Source organism: Callorhinus ursinus, unplaced genomic scaffold (assembly GCF_003265705.2).
Source record: "Callorhinus ursinus isolate GAN/ISIS: 27379988/994484 unplaced genomic scaffold, GSC_fseal_2.0 scaffold2, whole genome shotgun sequence".
NCBI lineage: Eukaryota > Metazoa > Chordata > Mammalia > Carnivora > Otariidae > Callorhinus > Callorhinus ursinus.
In genome coordinates, this window is record NW_027397064.1 from 45,108,206 (window position 1) to 45,128,131 (window position 19,926).

The 19,926-nt window shown below is 34.0% G+C and overlaps 1 pseudogene; it reads right to left on the minus strand.

The window, feature by feature from the left end:
• LOC112835817 (large ribosomal subunit protein eL28-like) overlaps window positions 1-19,926 on the minus strand; it is a 147,701-nt pseudogene that overhangs the window by 56,739 nt on the left and 71,036 nt on the right.

Genomic DNA, 19,926 nt, shown 5'->3' on the forward strand with positions numbered 1-19,926 from the left:
CGTTGTCTGATTGCTGAGCCTGAGATTTCCAGTACTATGTTTAAAAGTAATGGTGAGAGTGAACATACTTGTTTTGTTCCTGACCTTAGAGGAAAGCTCTGTTTTTCCCCATTGAGGATGGTATTAGCTGTGAGTCTTTCCTATATGGCCTTTATGATATTGAGGTATATTGAGGTATATCTATACCTATTTTGTTGGGGGTTTTTATCAAGAATAGATGCTGCATTTTGTTAAATGCTTTTTCTGCATCTATTGAGAGGATCATATGGTTCTTATCCTTTCTTTTAGTAATGTGGCATTCACCACATTTTTACAAAGAATGAAACATACACCTGAGGTTAAAGTGACTTGCTCAAGGTTGTATCTGTTTCTGACTTTTTATCTAGGGCCATTGTCATCAAATAGGCTCCCTCCCTTTTTCTTTTTTCTTTCTTTCCTTCCTTCTTTCTTTCTTTTTTCCTTTCTTTCTCCTTCTCTCTCTCTCTCTCCTTCTTTCTTCACCCAACTTGGGGCTTGAACTCATGACCCTGAGATCAAGAGTTGCAAGCTCTTCCAACTGAGCCAACCAGGCACCCCAGGCTCCCTCCCTCTTTAGATGGCCTTTTAAAAATTTTTTTATTTTGAAATAATTGCACATTCAGAGAAACTTGAAAAAATAGTACACAGTCTGGTGTGCCCTTCACCCAGATTCTCCCAATGGTGCCTTTATGGAACTGTAGAACAGTATCAAGACCAGGAAATTGACATTGGTATAATACTGTTAACTAGACTATAGATGTTATTCAGTTTCACCATTTTTTACATACACTCATTTCTGTGTGTGTGTGCATGTATGGGTAGTTCTGTGCAATTTTATTCCACCTATAAAGATGCTTTTGCTAATGCAGGGCATGGCAGGAAGCACTGAGAGCTGGATGACAGAGCCAGAATGCCTGGACTGCTTGTTTTCTTATTATAAGTTTTCATGTCTCATAACTCAAGTTCTTCTGAATTTGACATAATTTCTTTTCTCCCCTGATTGGCAAATAATTAAAGATTTTGAATGTCAAGTTTCCATTCCATGAATAAAGAAATTAAAGCAAATGGGCTGAGCTTAATAATAGAAAATTGGTCACATTATTGAAGGCTATCATCTATATTATGCAAAGGAAAGCAATTACATGACGACATTTTCACACATGCTTATACCTCCAGAAAGAGGTATGTGAGTCAGGCTTTTGTGGAAAGCACAGTGCACAAGCTACTAATGACCTAAGATTAGTATCTGTTTCACATAACATAAGAAAATAGGTGGGTCTTTGGTGGCCTTGCATGTCATACTTAATACACTTGATAGTTTCCCTTGTGTTTCTTTCTGTTGGATGTGTCATAAGAAGATTGAGTCAATCTATGTTTGGCTCTTGCTATAAATATCTAAGCTGATTTTATGAAGGCACGTGTTGGTAATAATATACTAACTGCCTCTTACAACACTAGAAAAAAATTAAAGGATTATTTTGAGAAATGTATTTTTATAGATTTGATCAAATGTTTAAATGACAATATGTTTTATTATTTAATAATTACTTACAGAAAGGGTTTCTTAGATTTTCCTTTTCTAGACATATCATCTAGATCCTAGATAAATTAAAAGATATTTACAGTGTTAGTTGCTATCATGAATTAACAACCCAACTGAAGACTATAAATTTATATTATACATATATATATGTTTACATATTTTAATGTAAAAATCAACCAGTTATTTTATGTTATCTCAAAGACTTAAGAACTACTTAAACACAGTGGATGAAATCTAGGGAATTGTGAGGTTAAATTTCAAAGCCATTGATCTAAAACCACTTTTGAGACTTTATCTCATTGAAATATACTTTAATTATACAACTATCCTGTTACAATATAAGTTTTTATTGTGTTTTTGATAATGGTGACTTTTTATTAATATCTAATTGATAATAAATTAAGGAAATACATACAAAAAAATCTTTACAGAAATCCGTACCCTCAAACCAAGAGAAAATCTGATAAATGTAGATTTCTTTTTTCAAATAATTAATTTTCATCAACTAATGATAACTTCAACAAATAAATCAAGGATTTAATATACTATTCAGTGAGAAAATGGCTTTGCCATGAAAAGTATTTTCATCCCCATTTTGCAATTTAGAATGAAAAGCTATTATTACCAATTCTAATGTTTTTTAAAACTTCCACTTATTCCTTTACATTTTCATTAATTTAATAAGTATTAATTGCATACCTACTATGAACCAGGCATTGTGCTAATTCAGAGGAATACAGTGGTAAACAAGAAGACAAAGCCCTTCCCTCAGGAAGTTTTAATCTAGTAAGGCAAGAAGAAAAGAAAACATGTTTGACAGCATTATAAACATTTATTTTCAGTTGATCCTTAATCTTTTTTGAGATTATTAATTGCCCAATTTTTCAAATTTCTTGGAACTCCTATATCTTTAAGAGCACAGTGCTTTTAAACAGGTTTTCATTTTTGTATGATCTTGCAATGGCTATGGAATTTTCTGTCAGTTATTTCTATTTGATTATCAAATATAATTAATTGATATATAAGAATTTTAAATATTTTACACTATGTGCCAAAAATGGCTATAAGATTAAAAGTCTATACACTTTTTTGTTCATCATTTTCCAAAAACTTCATTTTCCCTGAACTTTTTTTGTTAACATTCTATCTTAATAGTGGTAAGGAAGAAAGTTCCTCCATAGGAAATTCCCCTCCATTTTACTGCTTCAATTCTTTTTCTTCCAAAACACTCGTTTGAAAGCTTGGTCTATGTGTGAAGAGGATATGAACCCTTAGTAGAGGTAGTGAAATCTGAAGTCATGCATATTTAAAATAATATCAAAGACATAATCAAAGCCATTAAATTTTTTGTTTAAAATTTCTAGGATCGAAATTTTGCTTAAGGGCCATGCTATTAACATTATTCTTTTCTGGAGAAGTGTCATTAATTGTGACTAATATTAACCTGTCAACTTGGGAGTCTATAAATAAGACATTTTGGTAATTTTTATTTCTTTTGCAGTTTGTTTTAGATCAGAGCTTCCATTGATAGTACCTATGACCACATCAGATGGGGAAAGGGTGGTAAATGGAGAGTGATAAATTCAAACCACTAAACACAGGAAAAAATTTCCCATCTGACCTAACTCATCTCTCTTGAGAATATTGAGCCTCTGCTGAGTCATTCACCCTATTGGAAAGCACATTCTTGCTTTCAGACATCATTCTTAATGACATAAGGGTGAATGGACATGGTCCTTCCACTTAAAGGTGTTCTACACTGAAATTTATGCTCTGATAAGAGGGCTTAATGGTCTGATACACACAAACCCCATAAGTCATCATGTTTCTTCTGACCTCAGAAATCCTAAGGCCATCTTTATTCCTGTCTTTTAATGCTGCCTTTAACCTAATTGATAATGACTGCCCAACCCTGTTTGCTACTTAATTTCTTGCTTTTGTCTCCTAACCAACCATGTAAATATGAATTCTGATCTTGTTATTTATTTCTGGAGCCATTTCTCTCTATCCATTTCACATTAAATATTAGATTCTATTTTAAGCATACCCTTTCTTATTTATGATACTTTAGACTCTATCTTGTGCCTAAAGATGTGTATATTGCCTGACTGGCTTCTTTCTTGTGTCTTTTCTTAACTGCCAAACAATAAATGGCATGCTCTAAGTATGATATGAGAAAATATTTCATGTTTGTCATCTCTGAATTCACACAACAGCGATAAACAGAATTCCATACTTAGCTAGCTGCTAAGACATTTTTGAAGATAGGTTGAAATCATAAAAGAAAATATACTTTAAAATATAATTTCTGATAACCTCTCAGTTCATCTGCAGATCATAATACTGAGCACATAATAAGGAAAATGGGAATTCATGATAAATCTAAATATTTGTATTAGCTTGGGGTTAAAGAAGGAAATGTAATAATATCTGAAGAAGACAAAAAAAACCCTATTTATAGACCATGAAAACTTATGCTGAGAAACTTATGATGCTTTATCTGTTCAGTGTGCTTTTCTCTGATATAAGCGAAGTCCGTAGGATGAGTTTGGCATAGTATATACACTCAGTAAATATTTGTTGAATGAATAAATAAATCACTGAAACACTACATTTAAATGTCAGTCATCCACTAAAGTTTTGTTTGGGTAGTTTGAACTTTGCTTCCATCTTCTGAGAAGCTATTATAATCTCTAAACACCATTGCCAAAGGGAGAGAAAAGAAAGAAGAAAATCTTTTAGAACTGGGTCTTGTAACCATTAATTTTTTTTTTTTAATTTCTAGGATCTTTTGCTTAAGGGCCGTGCTGTTAACATTATTCCTTTCTGAAGAAGTGTCATTAGTTGTGACTAATATTAACCTTTCAACTTGGGACTTTGTAAATAAGACATTTTGCTAATTTTTGTTTCTAGCTAGAATGGGTCATGCACCTTATGGTTTTTCTTTTCTATTTCGTCAGGATAAGAAACATAAACGTTGATTTTTTTCTTAAGCTTTTAATTTGTTGTTCTGCAAAAGAGGACATTGAAACTTAAACTATTATTAATTTTCCAAGCCACGAGGAAATAAATACATTTAGCCACAATTTTTAGAAATCTACATATTCAGCATTAGAGTAAAAAGAATGGGGGTGGGAGGCAGAGAGAGAGAGAGATTCTGGATTCAAGTCAAGGGATTGAAAGATTATGAGTTACCGGAACAACCATAGCATATAAAAATTAAACTGGTAAAAATCAGTGATTGGGGTCATAATATACTATTTTATATCTTTTTAAATGAAACCAATTTTTTCTTGAACATTTCCTTTCTTCTATATACTTTTTATTACCAGTGCTACTCTTCTATTGCTCTTACTCTTTGTCCCTAACTACCATTATCTTCCCTTCCTCCATCCTCACAAAATCCAAAATGACAATTAAATATAGAGACTACGGTGGGGGAAACCATTTAAGATACCCCCACTTAAATGTATTGTTCAGCTGAAGTATTCTTATCATCTTAATATATTATAAATATATAGGTAAATATTACATCGATTTAACTCAAACATTCTAACTGGAGTTCCCCCCAGCCAGCCTACTAAGAAAAGAGAGCACAGTTTCCATCTTTGCCTAGCAGTTTCTGGGACATTTGCTAAATTGTTAAAAAGTTAGAGAAGCGATGTAAAATATTTTACTTCATGCAAAGAAAATAGAAGAATTATATTTCAGTCAAGCAAGGGGAGGTTTTTCTAGGCATGATACCAATGCAGAAACCATAAAGGTAAACAAAGATAGATGAGATGTCACAAACATTTAAAGTTTCAGAGCAGAAAAAATGATTATGTCAAAAGGGAAATACCCACTGCTCTGTCACATAATATTGATGGATATATAATTGTTATGATTTTTCCGAAGTACTATTTAATTATATTGATATAGTTTCAGATTCAGGTATAGACTCAGAAAAAAGATATTGATGGATAATGGTGTAGACATAGTTATTAAATTAGACTTGCCCTGTGCCCCCAAAATTCCACTTCCAAGAATTTATCTTAAGGGTATAAGACTAGCAAGATAAAATTTATGGATTTTCATGGAAAAAAATTTACATCAGGAAAATTAACCTAATATCCAAGCAGGGTGGATAAGCTAAGTAAATATGTATACTTGCATTAAGCAATAGTGCAACTATAAAAAATGTTGATGTAGTTCTGTGTTCTTATACATCTGTATTATATTATTTTGTTTTAAAAACTAAAATATGTAAATTGTATCATTCCAGTTATCTTTTTAAAAAGATATTTATGTGTTATGTAAATGTATGTACATAATAAAAATACTTTGAAATAATAAATACCAAGATGCAAATGATAGTTATGTCTGATTTGAAGGTTTAGTGATTATTTTCTTTCTTATTATGCTTTTCTAAACTCTGATTTCTTCAAAGAAAAGGCACTGAAAGTTCATATTGAGAAAAAAATCAAAAATGCAAGCAAAGTCAATGCTTTGGAAAGCAATGGTCTCATAATGGATTATATATCTAAGTTCCTTTGTAATATTTTTATTATTCTAAGATAAAATATTTTACTACTCATTAATCAGAAATTGATTATAACATATCTCAATTTATGATTGCAATATCTAAAATTCATACTTAAAAGGTAAACTTATGTAAATACTTTAAAGTGCTTTTGATATTTGAATTTCTTAATAATGAAACAAGTTCTTCAAATCATAGCCTATAAAGCATATTTAATTTTTTCTCCCCCTTCATTTATCTTCTTCCTCCTCTTTCCCCTTCTATTGTCTCTTTTTTGACGATTCTGCAACTCTCTATTTCATAATTGTCCTATGATTTCATTAAGTCCTCAATGAATCTCTAAATCTACGGTATACAGAGATTCCTGAAATTGTGGAATATTTATGCTAGCAAATTGAGGATAATAAAATACTTAATAATTATACATCCCTATGGAATGTGAAATTTCGATAATATTTAATATTAATACTTTAATTTTTTCTTTAAATATTCAAACTATTATACACTTTTTTTGATAATTATAATGCATTTCTCCAGAGTAGTTTTCCAAAAGCATTTTTCATCCAATAATTAAATACACTCACAGAGCATGGCACAATTCTTTTTTAATGCAAGCTTCTTAATGAAAAATTATAATATCACTATTACCAGTTCTTAAATATAATAGCTAGGTATTTGCTAAATATCAAATAATTTGCATTCATCCTCACATTTCATCTTCTTTCCCCTACCTTAAAGATAAAGAAACTAAGGCTCAGAAGAGCTTTATAATTTGCTCAAATTGGACAGTTGAAAATTTTTAAAAAGTCATGTAAGATTATTAGATTATTTTTGGAAGAAATATTATAACCCAGGTGTCTATAATAAAAATTGTCAGGTTCCCTTCAGGATTCTATTTGAGAAAAAAGGAAATGTCAAATGCTTAAATTTTAAAACTTTAAACAAAGTAGTGTACAGTGGGAACACCATTCTAAATAGCTTCTGCTCTCTATTTTTGACCAAAACCTTGACAGAAAGTCATCTTTATTCACAAAATAAGTTTGGGTAATTGTATGTCAACTCAACCCATATCTTAGAATAGGAACAAAAAGTCTCGAATGCTTTCCTTCTCTCTTACCAATAGTGCTGCCAAGGCTGCCAGCTTCTGTGAGAAAAAAGTGTAGAGCTTTCTGAAAATGTAAAGAAGAGTCAGGCTTGCATATGAACTATTTTGCTTCATAACAATGTCAATTTCATGTATTTTAATTTCTTTGGAAAACTGTCTGAGTAGGACATAACCCAGAAGGATAGATCAACCAAATGAGATTAGGAATGATGCACAGAAAGGTTTTGGTTTTTTTTAAACATTTTATTTATTTATTCATGAGAGACAGAGAGGCAGGGAGCCCAATGCAGGACTTGATCCCAAGACCCTGGATTCATGACCTGAGCTGAAGGCAGCTGCTTAACTGACTGAGCCGCCCAGGTGCCCTGCACAGAAAGGTTTTTACACACAAAATCTTCCATGGACACAGTCTATAAATTAGAGTCTTATTTTGACTGGTAGTTTCCTCTTCTATAATGAAATATTTTCCTGACAGATTAATTCTACCAGTTATTACCATCTTAATTTCAGTTGCTTAATGCATGGCTGAGATAAACAAACATGAGAAATAGGAGTCTGATAAAATAGGGAAGAGTGGTTATAGTTGAGAACGGATAATAGGAGGAGATTACTTGTGATTAAAGTGGTAAATTTTATTTATTTTTATTTTTTTTAAAAGACACATTTATTCAGTGTCATGATTAGACTATTACATTTAGCAATCAATAGCATGGGTGCAAAAAAAAAAAATCTACATTAAAACCCTTTGTTGGAATGCTTTACACTTTCCACAGAACAGAAACTAAAATAACCTGTTATACAATTAGTCACAAATACAGTCCTCGAGTTTTTTGCCCATACACATGAGTATTGTCTAAAACATGTCTTCTTTGTAGCAGCTAGGCCCTGCCACCACTGTGCTTGGCTGAGTTCACAAATCTGTTGTAACCTGTAGCTTCCCTGTCACTTCTCTGGCTCTCCTCTCCTGCTAAGCTTTGTTTCCTGGCAGTAATTAAAACCTTCTGCCACTGCCATAGCTACTGCTGCTACTGGAACCACCACAGCCACCTTGGTTTCATGGTTTGGCAAAGTATTGGCCTCTACCACCATAGGGGCCAGAGCTTCTGCCTCCAAAATTTCCTCCTTTCATGGGTCCAAAATTTGAGGATTGATTGTTGTAATTGCCAAAATCATTATAGCTTCCGCCACCTCCAAAGTTGCTTCCATCATTACCAAACCCGTTATAGCCATCCCCACTGCCACCATATCCACCACCACCTCGACTGCCACCAAAGCCACCTCGACCACTGAAGTTCCCTCCACGACCAAAGTTGTCATTCCCACCAAAACCACCTCCACGACCACCACCAAAGTTTCCAGAACCACTTCAACCTCTTTGGCTGGATGAAGCATTAGCCATCTCTTGCTTAGATAGGGCTTTCCTTACTTCACAGTTGTGGCCATTCACAGTATGGTATTTTTGAATGACAATCTTGTCTACAGAGTCATGGTCATCGAATGTTACAAAAGCAAAACCTCTCTTTTTGCCAGTGCCTCGGTCAGTCATGATCTCAATCACTTCAACTTTCCCATACTGTTCAAAATAATCTCTTAGGTGATGTTCTTCAGTGTCTTCTTTAATGCCACCAACAAAAATCTTTTTCACAGTTAAGTGGGCACCAGGTCTTTGAGAATCTTCTCTTGAGACAGCCCTCTTTGGTTCCACAACTCTTCCATCCACCTTGTGTGGCCTTGCGTTCATGGCTGCATCCACCTCCTCCACAGTGGCATACGTGACAAACCCAAAGCCTCTGGAGCGCTTGGTGTTTGGATCTCTCATTACCACACAGTCCATAAGCGTTCCCCATTGCTCAAAGTGGCTCCTCAGACTCTCATCGGTTGTTTCAAAGCTCAAACCTCCGATGAAGAGCTTCCACAGCTGTTCAGGCTCTTTGGGAGACTCTGACTTAGGCATGACGGCGGTGGGAGGGGAGACTTTAACGATGCTTACTCTGCGGCGTCCACAGGCAGAAAGCTAAAGTGGTAAATTTTAAAGAACTAAAGGACTTGGTAATGGGGGATTGAGGGGAAGTTCTTGGAATTAAAGAATAAGATCAATAAGGCATGTCCAGAAGATAAGTGAAATTTTACCAGATTTTTCCATCATGCAATCTTGCTTAAGGCCCTGGTGGCAGTCCTCTCATTTTACCCCAGTCTCAAAAAACTTCCAACTCTCTGTCCAGTCACTTATTCTCTAAGAATTTTTTCCAACTATATCTCTTCCTCCTCTAAATAATTAATATTTCCTATTAATTTTCTTCATTCAAAATACCACCATTTGATACTCTTAAATAGTTGCCTTGTACACAAGTGGGAGCCATGACCCTGGAATATGAGGGTAGGAAAACCAGGATGCTGAGAATGGTAAGGGAGGAGCATTCCCTCTCCTAAGAGCCATAGGGCCCAAACCTCGGTGACATAAGAGCAAAAGCCCTAGAGAGAAGCCAAGCAAAGGTCAAGCAGACTATCCAAAAGAGTCATTAATCCTAACGTGATGAAGAGAAAAAGAAACTTCCTAAGTCAGTGAAAACGAAATAGCCTGGGCATCCAAGGAAATCAAAAAATTCACAATGGAGCGTCATCAGGGACAGAGCTAAGACTCTGAAATAAAGAGTTAACAGTAAAAAGTGATCATCCTGGTCTGGCTACTTAGTTACTATTACATCAGTTTTGCTCTGCTGCTTCTATTAGATTGCAAGAGACTATTCCATGTGAGTCTTATTGGAAAAGTCCTGCTATTCTTTTTCTAAGAGTGAAGAAGCAGAAGCTGACCAACATTTAGGAGCCACTAACACAAGTGGTAAACCTAGAAAGGGAACGAACCAGGAATATAATCAGCACCAAGGTTCCTCTGACCTAGTTTTTTGATTTATAAATTTCTTTATTTTTTAAATTGCCTTTTCAACCAGAACCACAGGTTGAACTAGAACTAACAGAAATTAATTGCTATGTCCCTTTTCCTTCTCTCAGCCCTCCCCATCTCCCCCAGTGCCCACCCAGTAAGAGTTTTCATTACCCAATTGGATAAAAATTTCCACTACAAGTATAAGAGGTAGAGGTATAAAAGTAGGAACAAGAGAACTAATTAAAAGACTCAATGTAAAACTAATAGAAATCTCAAGGAGCAATCAGTTAATGCAATCCCCTTATTTCATATAAGAAGAACTTAAGGAAAATTTAGGTAATGTGATTAAACTAAATTCTAAATCTCTTGGATTCTCCATAAAAAAAAAAATGTCTCTAAGAAGTTGTTTTAAAATCTTAGTTATCAAAAAAACATTTTCACTTGAAAGAAATTGGGGCGCCTGGATGGCTCAATCAGTTAAGCAGCCGACTTTTGATTTCAGCTCAGGTCATGATCTCCGGGTCCTCAGATCAAGCCCTTTGTAGAGCTGTGCTCTCAGCGGGGAGTCTGCTTGAGATTCTTTCTCTCCCTCTGCCCCTCCTCATGCTTGCATGCACTCTCTCTCTCTCTCTAAAATAAATAAGTAAATCTTTAAAACACACACACACATTTTCACTTGAAACAAATTAAATACATAATGCAAATAGATTGAAGACATTTTCTATAAAAATAGTGACAACCAATGGTACACCTCAGTTAGGGGCCAGTTATTGTTCATTACGCTATAAGAGAAGGCCAGGCACACACACCACTTGGTTGGCTCCCTCCGAATCTAACTCTTGAATAAAGGGGGGGGGGGAGTGGGGCATAGAATTCTTTGAGATAAAGTAATTTGGTCCAGTTAGATGCATACCACGTAGATGCAGCTTTAAAGTTGCTGCAAATAAAGAGATCTAAGTGGGACAGTCTCAGTGGAACAAGCTATAAAAGCTAAGGTCTACATGATACCGGAAGGGAAGAAAAAGGTCTAAATCAGCCCACCTCACACCTCAGATGACACAGTAGTCTTTCTTGTGAATTCTTTTTTTGTCCCCATTAGTTCACCATTGCACATTTTCCTTCTGAAGTACCTGACGTCAGGGGTGAGTTCCAGCCCTGCACTGATGAGGTTTAGTCTGAAGAATAATATGTGACTTCACTCTTCCTAGTGCTGAGTTTTTCACACCCTTCCTCAAAGGACTGCCAAGTGTTTGTGTCTTCCAGGCAGATCCTTGAGGACAGAAACAATGCTCATCTTATTTAGAACTACTGTCACTATTATTTACTGATATTCATAGAAGACTTTACATCTCAGAATATGTACAGACATGTGGCAACAACAATATAATGAAAGGGGTGGGATTTGTATCCCCACCTGAGGAGCAGACTGAGAGACTAACGTGTCCAAGGGGTATGATGGCTCCCCAGGAGAGGAACCAGGGCGAGAATACGGATAGCTCCCTCCTGATTCTCTGCTTTGCTTCTCCTGAGGTCAGTCATAGATGCCTGTACAAAGACAATGAAATAGATGCTGCTTGTATTAATATTAAAACACCACAGAAAACTAAAAGAAAGGGAAAGGAAATAATTTGTTGGGAAAATCAATGGTGTCTCTTTGCTCTTTTTCTGAATGATTTCTAGGATTAAATCCCTCAACTAGGTAGAATGATTTAAAACTTGCAGAATATTATCTAACACCGAGTAATCCTGTATAAAACGGGGGCCGGTGGAGTGCTTTCAATCATGCTGTTTTCCCAGTTTTCTCACCCTTAATTCAGGAACGGACAGAATGACTTATGTCAAACCATAACAAAGTACTTTTGAAATTTTACAAAGCATTCTAACAAATCACCTCCCTTGCTCCAAACTATAGCTGCCTCTGAATGCAAATGCCTCATTTATCTTAAGGATCCAGATATCTGAAGAATAGTAAAGGTCTGCTCAGCATTTCTTTCACTGTAGGAAACTGTAAAATTCCACAGACACACCATACAATGCAGTCTTATTTAGAAAAGGAAGAAAAACCAAAGGCATGAGACAATATATTATTTGTTTTTAGTGTTTCTTACACTCAAATTATTTGACTTCAGGCTGCAAGAAGCAAAGAGAGATAACCCCATATGAAGCTCCTCCTAAACTTCAAAACTCTGTTAAGGGTTTGAAGACAGATGTAGGATGTCTGCTGGCTTTGATAAGAAACTGTAAAAGAAAAGACAGAGCCTTAGGAAGTGGAAAGAAACACAAAGCGTATTCATTACCCAACTTAGTAAAATTATGATAAAGAACTGTGGCACTATTCGTGTTAGCTAAAACTCTTAAATACAGAGCATCTGTCTTTGTTATAGCAGCAGTCTAGGTTTTAGTAAGGACGAGTAGAAAGGCTTTTTAAAGATTTTTATCAAATTAAAAAGATATAAACTTTCCTTCTAATGATGTTAATACTTAATCATTGAAAGAATAAATTATGTGTGAGACATGCTATAAAAAATTTCATTTGAGGCTTTCTTTCATTAAAAAGCAGTATTTTTTAAAAAATAAACTTCTCACCAGGGATTATGCTGAGCATGCACTTCAAAGCCTGTTTCTCTTTGATAAGAGCCAGAGACAGCTCATAATCTAATTGTCAAGGGTTCTTGGAATTCATTCCTAACCCATTCATTAATGTACTAGAAATATTTATTGAATGACTACCATGAGCCAGGCACAGTGATTGTTATATAAAGACCAAAAAATGTGTCCGTGTTATAGTACTGATCTCTAAAGCTCTCTCTGTCAACTTTTGCTCTAGCTCTGAATCCTTGCCACTCTTCATTCTGCATTGATAAGCAAGTGGGGAAGAAAGCAGCAGGATTTATCTGCCCAGAGAGCCTGTGTAAATTACTCAGTTACAGCAGTTTTCTTTCACATTTGCAACTTACGTAAGGCGACAGCCTAGAATAAAGTCAAGGTCTTGCTGGTCCCTGTTTGATTTACATAGACAATAAATAATTCTCATTTTTAAAATCAAACTGTATAACTTTGGGGATTTTCTACTTTACCTGATTGTATTAGAATTGTGCATGATTCCTCTTTTTATTACAGAGTAATTTATTTGCTGCATTGCTTTCATATTTTGATTACTTCTTTGAACTTTAGAAAAACAAAAAATTTTATGAACATGAGATTTATGTGCCTTATTGCCTTAAGGAGCAAAACAAATGCTAAACATGTCATTAAGTATAGATAGATCTAAAATTTAAATTTAAATATAACTTTAATGCATACTTTTATAATATAAAGTATAGCTCTTAACTCATATTAAACTTCTAAGAGCAAGTTATCTACATAGCTTAAGCTACTTGACTTTTCCAAATTTGAACTGATTTTTTGCTTTAACTTAAATACTAAATCAGTGTCTCTACTAAAAATGGTATAAAATCACATTCCAAATTAAACATCTTAAAACATTGACCTAGGAACCAGGTTAGTAATTCATTAACATGGAAATGCTTTTAATATTAATTATTCTAATCATCTATATTTCATTTAAAAGTTTTAGGTTCAGAGACTCATTGGAGTAGATCTGAGTGCTACAATTTATTTTGATTTTATTTTTGAAAAATGCCTAATGAAAATATAGAAATAATAAACTTTCTAATAGAAAGACCCTTTTGGTTTAGTGAGACTAATTAAATGTTTAAGCCTCACCATTTTTACTCACATTTTCCTGACATGGGTTCATTTTTTTAAAAACCTCTCCGAAGAGAGATACAGGATATTTGGTTTGGAATAGCAAAAAGCAGAGCCCTCTGGAAGGGAAAGACAAGGCCATGGCCATAAATCTGGTTTCAGAAAGGCAAGAAAGACTTTTGTAATGAAGGCTTATGTTTAAGGAAGGATTCTTAGCGAGCAATTATGTGGAAGAGAAACTCTGTAGGTAGAGCCCAGTTTTTTCTAGGGAGCCAGAATCTATTTACCCAGACCTGTGTTAAAATATAACCTCTGGTTTCTAACCTGTCTTGTGGCAGTTCTAGTTCTTCCAAAGAATTTAGGCCTCTCACTTGCAGAGGATGCTTCAGTTATGGAATCTGAGTTAGAGTTGTGTCTATGATCTTTGATTTTTCTTGCATGAAAAAAAAAATTAGTTCCTAAAGAGATTGTCTATGATCATTTATATAAACTTAATCTTGTCAGAGTATCAATTGTCTCTTTCTCTTCTCTCAGACTACTTAGAATGGGGACAGAAGCCTGAGGCCAAAGGGACGTAACATATTTAAATCAGACTGATTGACGAGCATGCCAACTGTCATGAACCTCTACTCTCTTTGTGCAGTTGATTTAATTAGTGAACACTTTAACTCATGTCGGTAGAAAACACTTAGAGGCTCAGCCCATATAGCTCATGTATGCACTTTCAGAGAGAAGTTAGTTTGGAACAGTGAAAGAATAGGGAATAAAAAGGTAGCTTGGCATTAATTTTGTGGCAAAAGCTCCAAATTCTAATACCACCTTCCACTTGAAGCTGAGATACATGAGAGAGGCACTTACCAATAAAGAAAAATTTTGTACAGAATTTTTCACAAAAATTTTGTTAATGTGTTCTGTTGTTCAAGTTATCAAAGTTAAAAGTTTCTCTTTGAGGCATCACTGCATTAGTCCCTAGATAAAGAAAAATGTACCTGGCTAATATAATGCAAAAATAAAAGAACCTAATGTTAAATCATGAATAAATATGTACTATCTTAGAAACTGTAGCAAGAATATATTCCCAACTTTCATAACATTAACAGCATTATGACTGTAAGGGATAGTGATGAGTAAATTATTTTCATACTGATACATCTCAGGTGTGCTTATGTTCCATCAGATCAATATAAAAAGTCTAATCCATATAATCATAAAGATTATTGCCAATGGCATGCTAGAGAGTCATATGAATAGCTCATCTCAGTAAGGAATTAACCCTGTCTCAGTTTTTTAATATGAAACTCAAAAATTGCCCTGATTCTAAATTAGGTATTGAAAATCTGTTGGGGGGGTGCCTGGGTGGCTCAGTCAGTTAAGCGGCTGCCTTCAGCTCAGATCATAATCCCAGGGTCCTGGGATCGAGCCCCACATCAGGCTCTGCACTCAGCGGGGAGCCTGCTTCTCCCTCTCCCTGTGCTGTTCCCCCTGTTTGTGCTCTCTCACTCGCTCTTTCCCTCAAATAAATAAAATTTAAAAAAATCCATTGGGAATTCTTTCAAAGAATGAATACCTAAAGGTACTCTAATCCAGACAGGCAAACTTAACATGTTTCAGAAGCTTAAAAACAACTTAAAACACTGAAGTTTTCTTATACAGAAGAACTATAAAGTATTTTGTTACATAGAGAAAAATTAAATATCTGCTTTAAAAATAAAGTCCTAAAACTCTTATCTATAACCAAACTGTATATTTTATAAACATATTTTGAAGTATATAAATTAATGACTACATTTATAAATAACAATTTGAATGTTATTTCATATGTAAAGTAATTGAAAGCTTATCATTGTTTAGTTAGTCAATTAACTAGTTAATTAGTTATGCTTCTCCAATTAAAAAAAATAATGTGTAAGGACTTAAAGATATCAAACTCTTCCCAATTTGTGGAATCAGATAGACCTGGGTTTGAAAGTTTCTCCATAATTTATTATGCAACTTTAGAAAAACTACTTCAATTCATTTAAAATGTTTCTTCAACTGTTAAGTGGAAATAATATCTACCTCACGGGGTGGATTAAGTAAGATACCAGATTAAGGACCTGGCACAATACCTAACCTGTGGTACATTGAATACTAGATAATATTAATAATTATAACTATTAACCATCATATGCTAACTACAAATGGGGTTGGCGAACATGAAAAATTTCCTCAAGGAGGTAGAAATTCAGCTAGACCTTTAAAGGCAGCAATATTATAACAGCTACTAACATAAAAAGTGCACATAGAATATGCTAAATCAACATTTATTAAATGGCTGGCTTAATCTGGTGCTTTGTGGAGTAATGAAAACAGTTCCCCAAAAGAAGCTGGTCACAAAAGACCACTTGTTTTATGATTTCAATTATATGACATGTCCAGAATAGGCAAGTCTAGAGAGATAGAAGTAGATTAGTGATTGCTTAGAGCTGGGGAGGGGGTTTGAAGGATGATAGCTAAAGGGCAAGAGCTTTCTTTTCAAAATAATAAAAACATTCTAAAATTGATTGTGGTGATGGTTGCACAACTTTGTGAATATACTAAAAACCACTGAATTGTACACTTTAAATGGATGAATTGTAGGATATATGAATTATATATCTCAATAAAGTTGCTCCAAAGAAAAAAACCTGCTTATTAGAGGATCTTCCTTTTCTGTTCTTCCATAATATGGTCAGTGTTTGTGAGTACAGGCTCTCCACCTATGCAGAATGGAGTTCCTATGGTGTGGCTCAGGGGGGAGGAAAGAAGGACTAAGTGTCAGAGACCATAGCTATCATCCTTCTGCCCTGAAATTCTTTTTTCGATAGGCACAAGAATTTTTCTGGGCATCTGCAGCTGAAATGCATCCACTCTAAACAAAATATCTTAAAATGGTAAAATGTGTTGGCATAAAAAGAAAAAAAATTCTCTCTAGAAGAGGTGACATGTTAAGAGCCTTTGAAGCATTTATGTTATTCAAGAGTGATCAATGGGTCTAGAGCCTAAGGGGGAAAAATATAGTAAGATTAACAGAAACTGTGAGCTGGAAAATAAGAACCAGAATAAAAGATAAAATTTTATTCAAAGATTTGTTCAGTAGCTCTTAGGATTTAAACTGCCTTCGAGATGCATTAAACCCAAACTATCAAAATTCATCAAGTGACAGACTGATAAAACTAATGCCAATGTGCCTATTTGTAGGCTGTGAGGAAAGTCACCTTTTCCTTTTTCCTATCTTAACTGTGGCCTTTCTATCCTCTATCTATATATGTAAACCATTTGACTTATTACTAGAGACATGATTAACTGATTTCTCTGATTCCATAGCCCCTAATTTATTCCTTTCAATTGTTTCCTTATTTAGAATTTATAATGTTCTATTTACATCCTAATGGTGCATATTAATAACACAGACAGACACAGAAACATACCCAGATGTTTACATAATATCAATATAAACTGAGAGGAAAATTACTGAAAGCTTTGTGTTCTTATTAAAAAGTGTAACTCATGAAATACTCCCAATGGACAAAGCAATAGGCAGAACACTTTCCAGTCCACTACCGTAGAGCTAAGAATTTACTCTGATTCTTGGGCAGTTGGACATGAAATCTATTCATATTGTGCTTCAATAAAAAAAATGAGTTTATAAAAAGTCAAAAAATAACATTATCTATGCAGGAAGAGTTTCTGAACAGAAAAGTGGAGATCTTTCATTTACTTAACTTCCAACTCCTAGAAATTCATAACACTCATCCAAACAATAAATCCCTGAAGCTACAAAATAGGGTGTGTTTGTGTGTGTGTGTGTGTGTGTGTGTGTGTGTTTTAACAACATATCTTATTTGGATACAAACAATATTTAACAGCCTTTTATATCACTAGATACAGAATAAACATGATTTAGTTTAATAAATTTCTAAAAGAATTGTAATAAATTCCTAATAGAATTAGAACTCAAACTTCATAACTTTTAAAATATAAAATCATCTTGACCTTTCAACAGAATCTAATCTCAGATGATTCAATTTATTTAAATAAATAAGATGTAACACTCTGCTAGAGGAAAAGGTTTTCCAGAGGAAGGAACAAGCTTCTAAAGGTTATAAAGCAACAGAGTAATTTTTCTAAACTTATGTCTGAGATGTTTAATTAAATCAAAACACAGCTTTAATTTTCCTCATGTGATATCTAAGGTACAATGGTTATGGAAAGATTTTATAGACAAAAATAAGTTACCCAGCCAAAACATCCATAAATCAAAATTCAAGTAATTCTGTCATCCTGAAAACAAACATAAATGCTCACCTTATAATGTAAATTAAAGATTATAATAAATTTGCAAATGATCTTAAAAAAATTAACCACTTACAAAAATATTGATGTCGCCAACATCCAAATTGAATGTCTAGCTCGTGACTATAAATTTTTATCATTTAGTAAAAAAGTGAATGTTAACTGGAATTTAAATAAAAATTTAAAAATATAAATATATATATAATACTATTGTATATAAAAATAAAAAACAATAATGCCTCAAAAAAAGTGAATTGTTATTTTCCAAATGAGTTAAATATGCAGTGTGACTTTTACCAATTTATGCATATACTCATAAACCAACAGGTATGAAAAACAAGTTAGCAAAAACACAAAAAATAAGATTGCTACTAACTTTACATAACAAACAAATTTTAACACTTTTATACAGTATTAATTTATAGCGAATTAATTTGGTTTCCTTAAAACTGCCACAAATGTGGTTTTATAATTTGCTTTTTTCTCCGTTTAAATATCCATTCATCTTAAAGCATCCTCAGAAATGATTTTCTTGACATAATCTAAACCAATTTCTCACTCCTTAATCCCTCTTTTTTCCTTCATGTCTTATCCCAGTTGTGTTTATTTATTTGTTTTCTTATTAATGGGTTCTATAATCATTTAATCCTCTCTATGTGGGAAGAGATCATGTCTTTCTTGTTTGCTGCAGGTTCTCAGCTTAGTATTTATTGGAAAAGTCCTTATTTGTTGTTAAACTCTTCAAATATAATTACAGAAAGATGTATGCACTAAGTCAGCCCAAAGTGAGTGACATTTGCAGTCATGATTCTGGTGCTGAAATAGTTGCCTTTACAGAATGCACCTGATGAAGCTTATTTCTACACATAACTCTTACATTTTACTCCCAAATTTAATATTACAGCAATCACTGATCTCAGCAGTTCAAAAATTAAAGTTATAAGCCCTGCCCAGATTTTCACAGGGTAATATAAAATATTGGAGCCGATGTTTAATTTATTTTCTTTGTTTGTTTCTTTTTACTAAGAAAAATGCACCAATTTATCAGAATGGCAATTATATTTTTCCTTATTGACAGAAAATGACCTGATGTCCAATATACTGTCTAGCAAATATATACAATTAAATAATAAGTAAATACAATTTAGAATGACACCAGGAATGTCATCAATATATTTTATTGAAAAATACAAATGAGGGAATGAAAATACAGAAACTAAAAAGATATCTTAAAAGAGTTTCAAATTCCTATGAAAGATTAAGCAGAGAAAATGCAGTAAATTTCAGAAGTATTTCAGTTTTGGACAAGTTAATTGGAGATGTCTAAGAGCCATGTAAAGATGTCAAGTAGACAGATACATGTTTAGAGTGCAGGAAATGTTCTGGAATAGAGATAAACATGGATAGTCATCAGCATATAGAAAGTAGTTCAAGCAATGAAAGAGGATAACATCCTACAGGAAAAGAAAGAACAGACACAAAGGAGCCCAAGCCTGAGCCATTAGCCTCTTCAGTATCTAAAGGTCCAAGAGTAGAAGAACCTACAGAGAAACTGAAATGGAACAGCCAGTGATGCAGGAGAAAATCCTGGAAAGTGTGATGTGATGGAACCTGAGAAAGGAGAATGCTTCCAAAAAGAGGGAGTGGTCAACTGTGTTGAATGCCACATTGAGCACTGCTCTCTGCTTGAGGAGGACAGAGAAGTAGGTTGCTTGCTGGTAATCTTGACAAGGATAGTTTCAATGGAGTAGTGAGGAAGGCAGCTGAGCAATATATATGGGGTGAAAAGTGTAGATAGTTGAAGGTACTATTCTTTTGAGATATTTTGATGT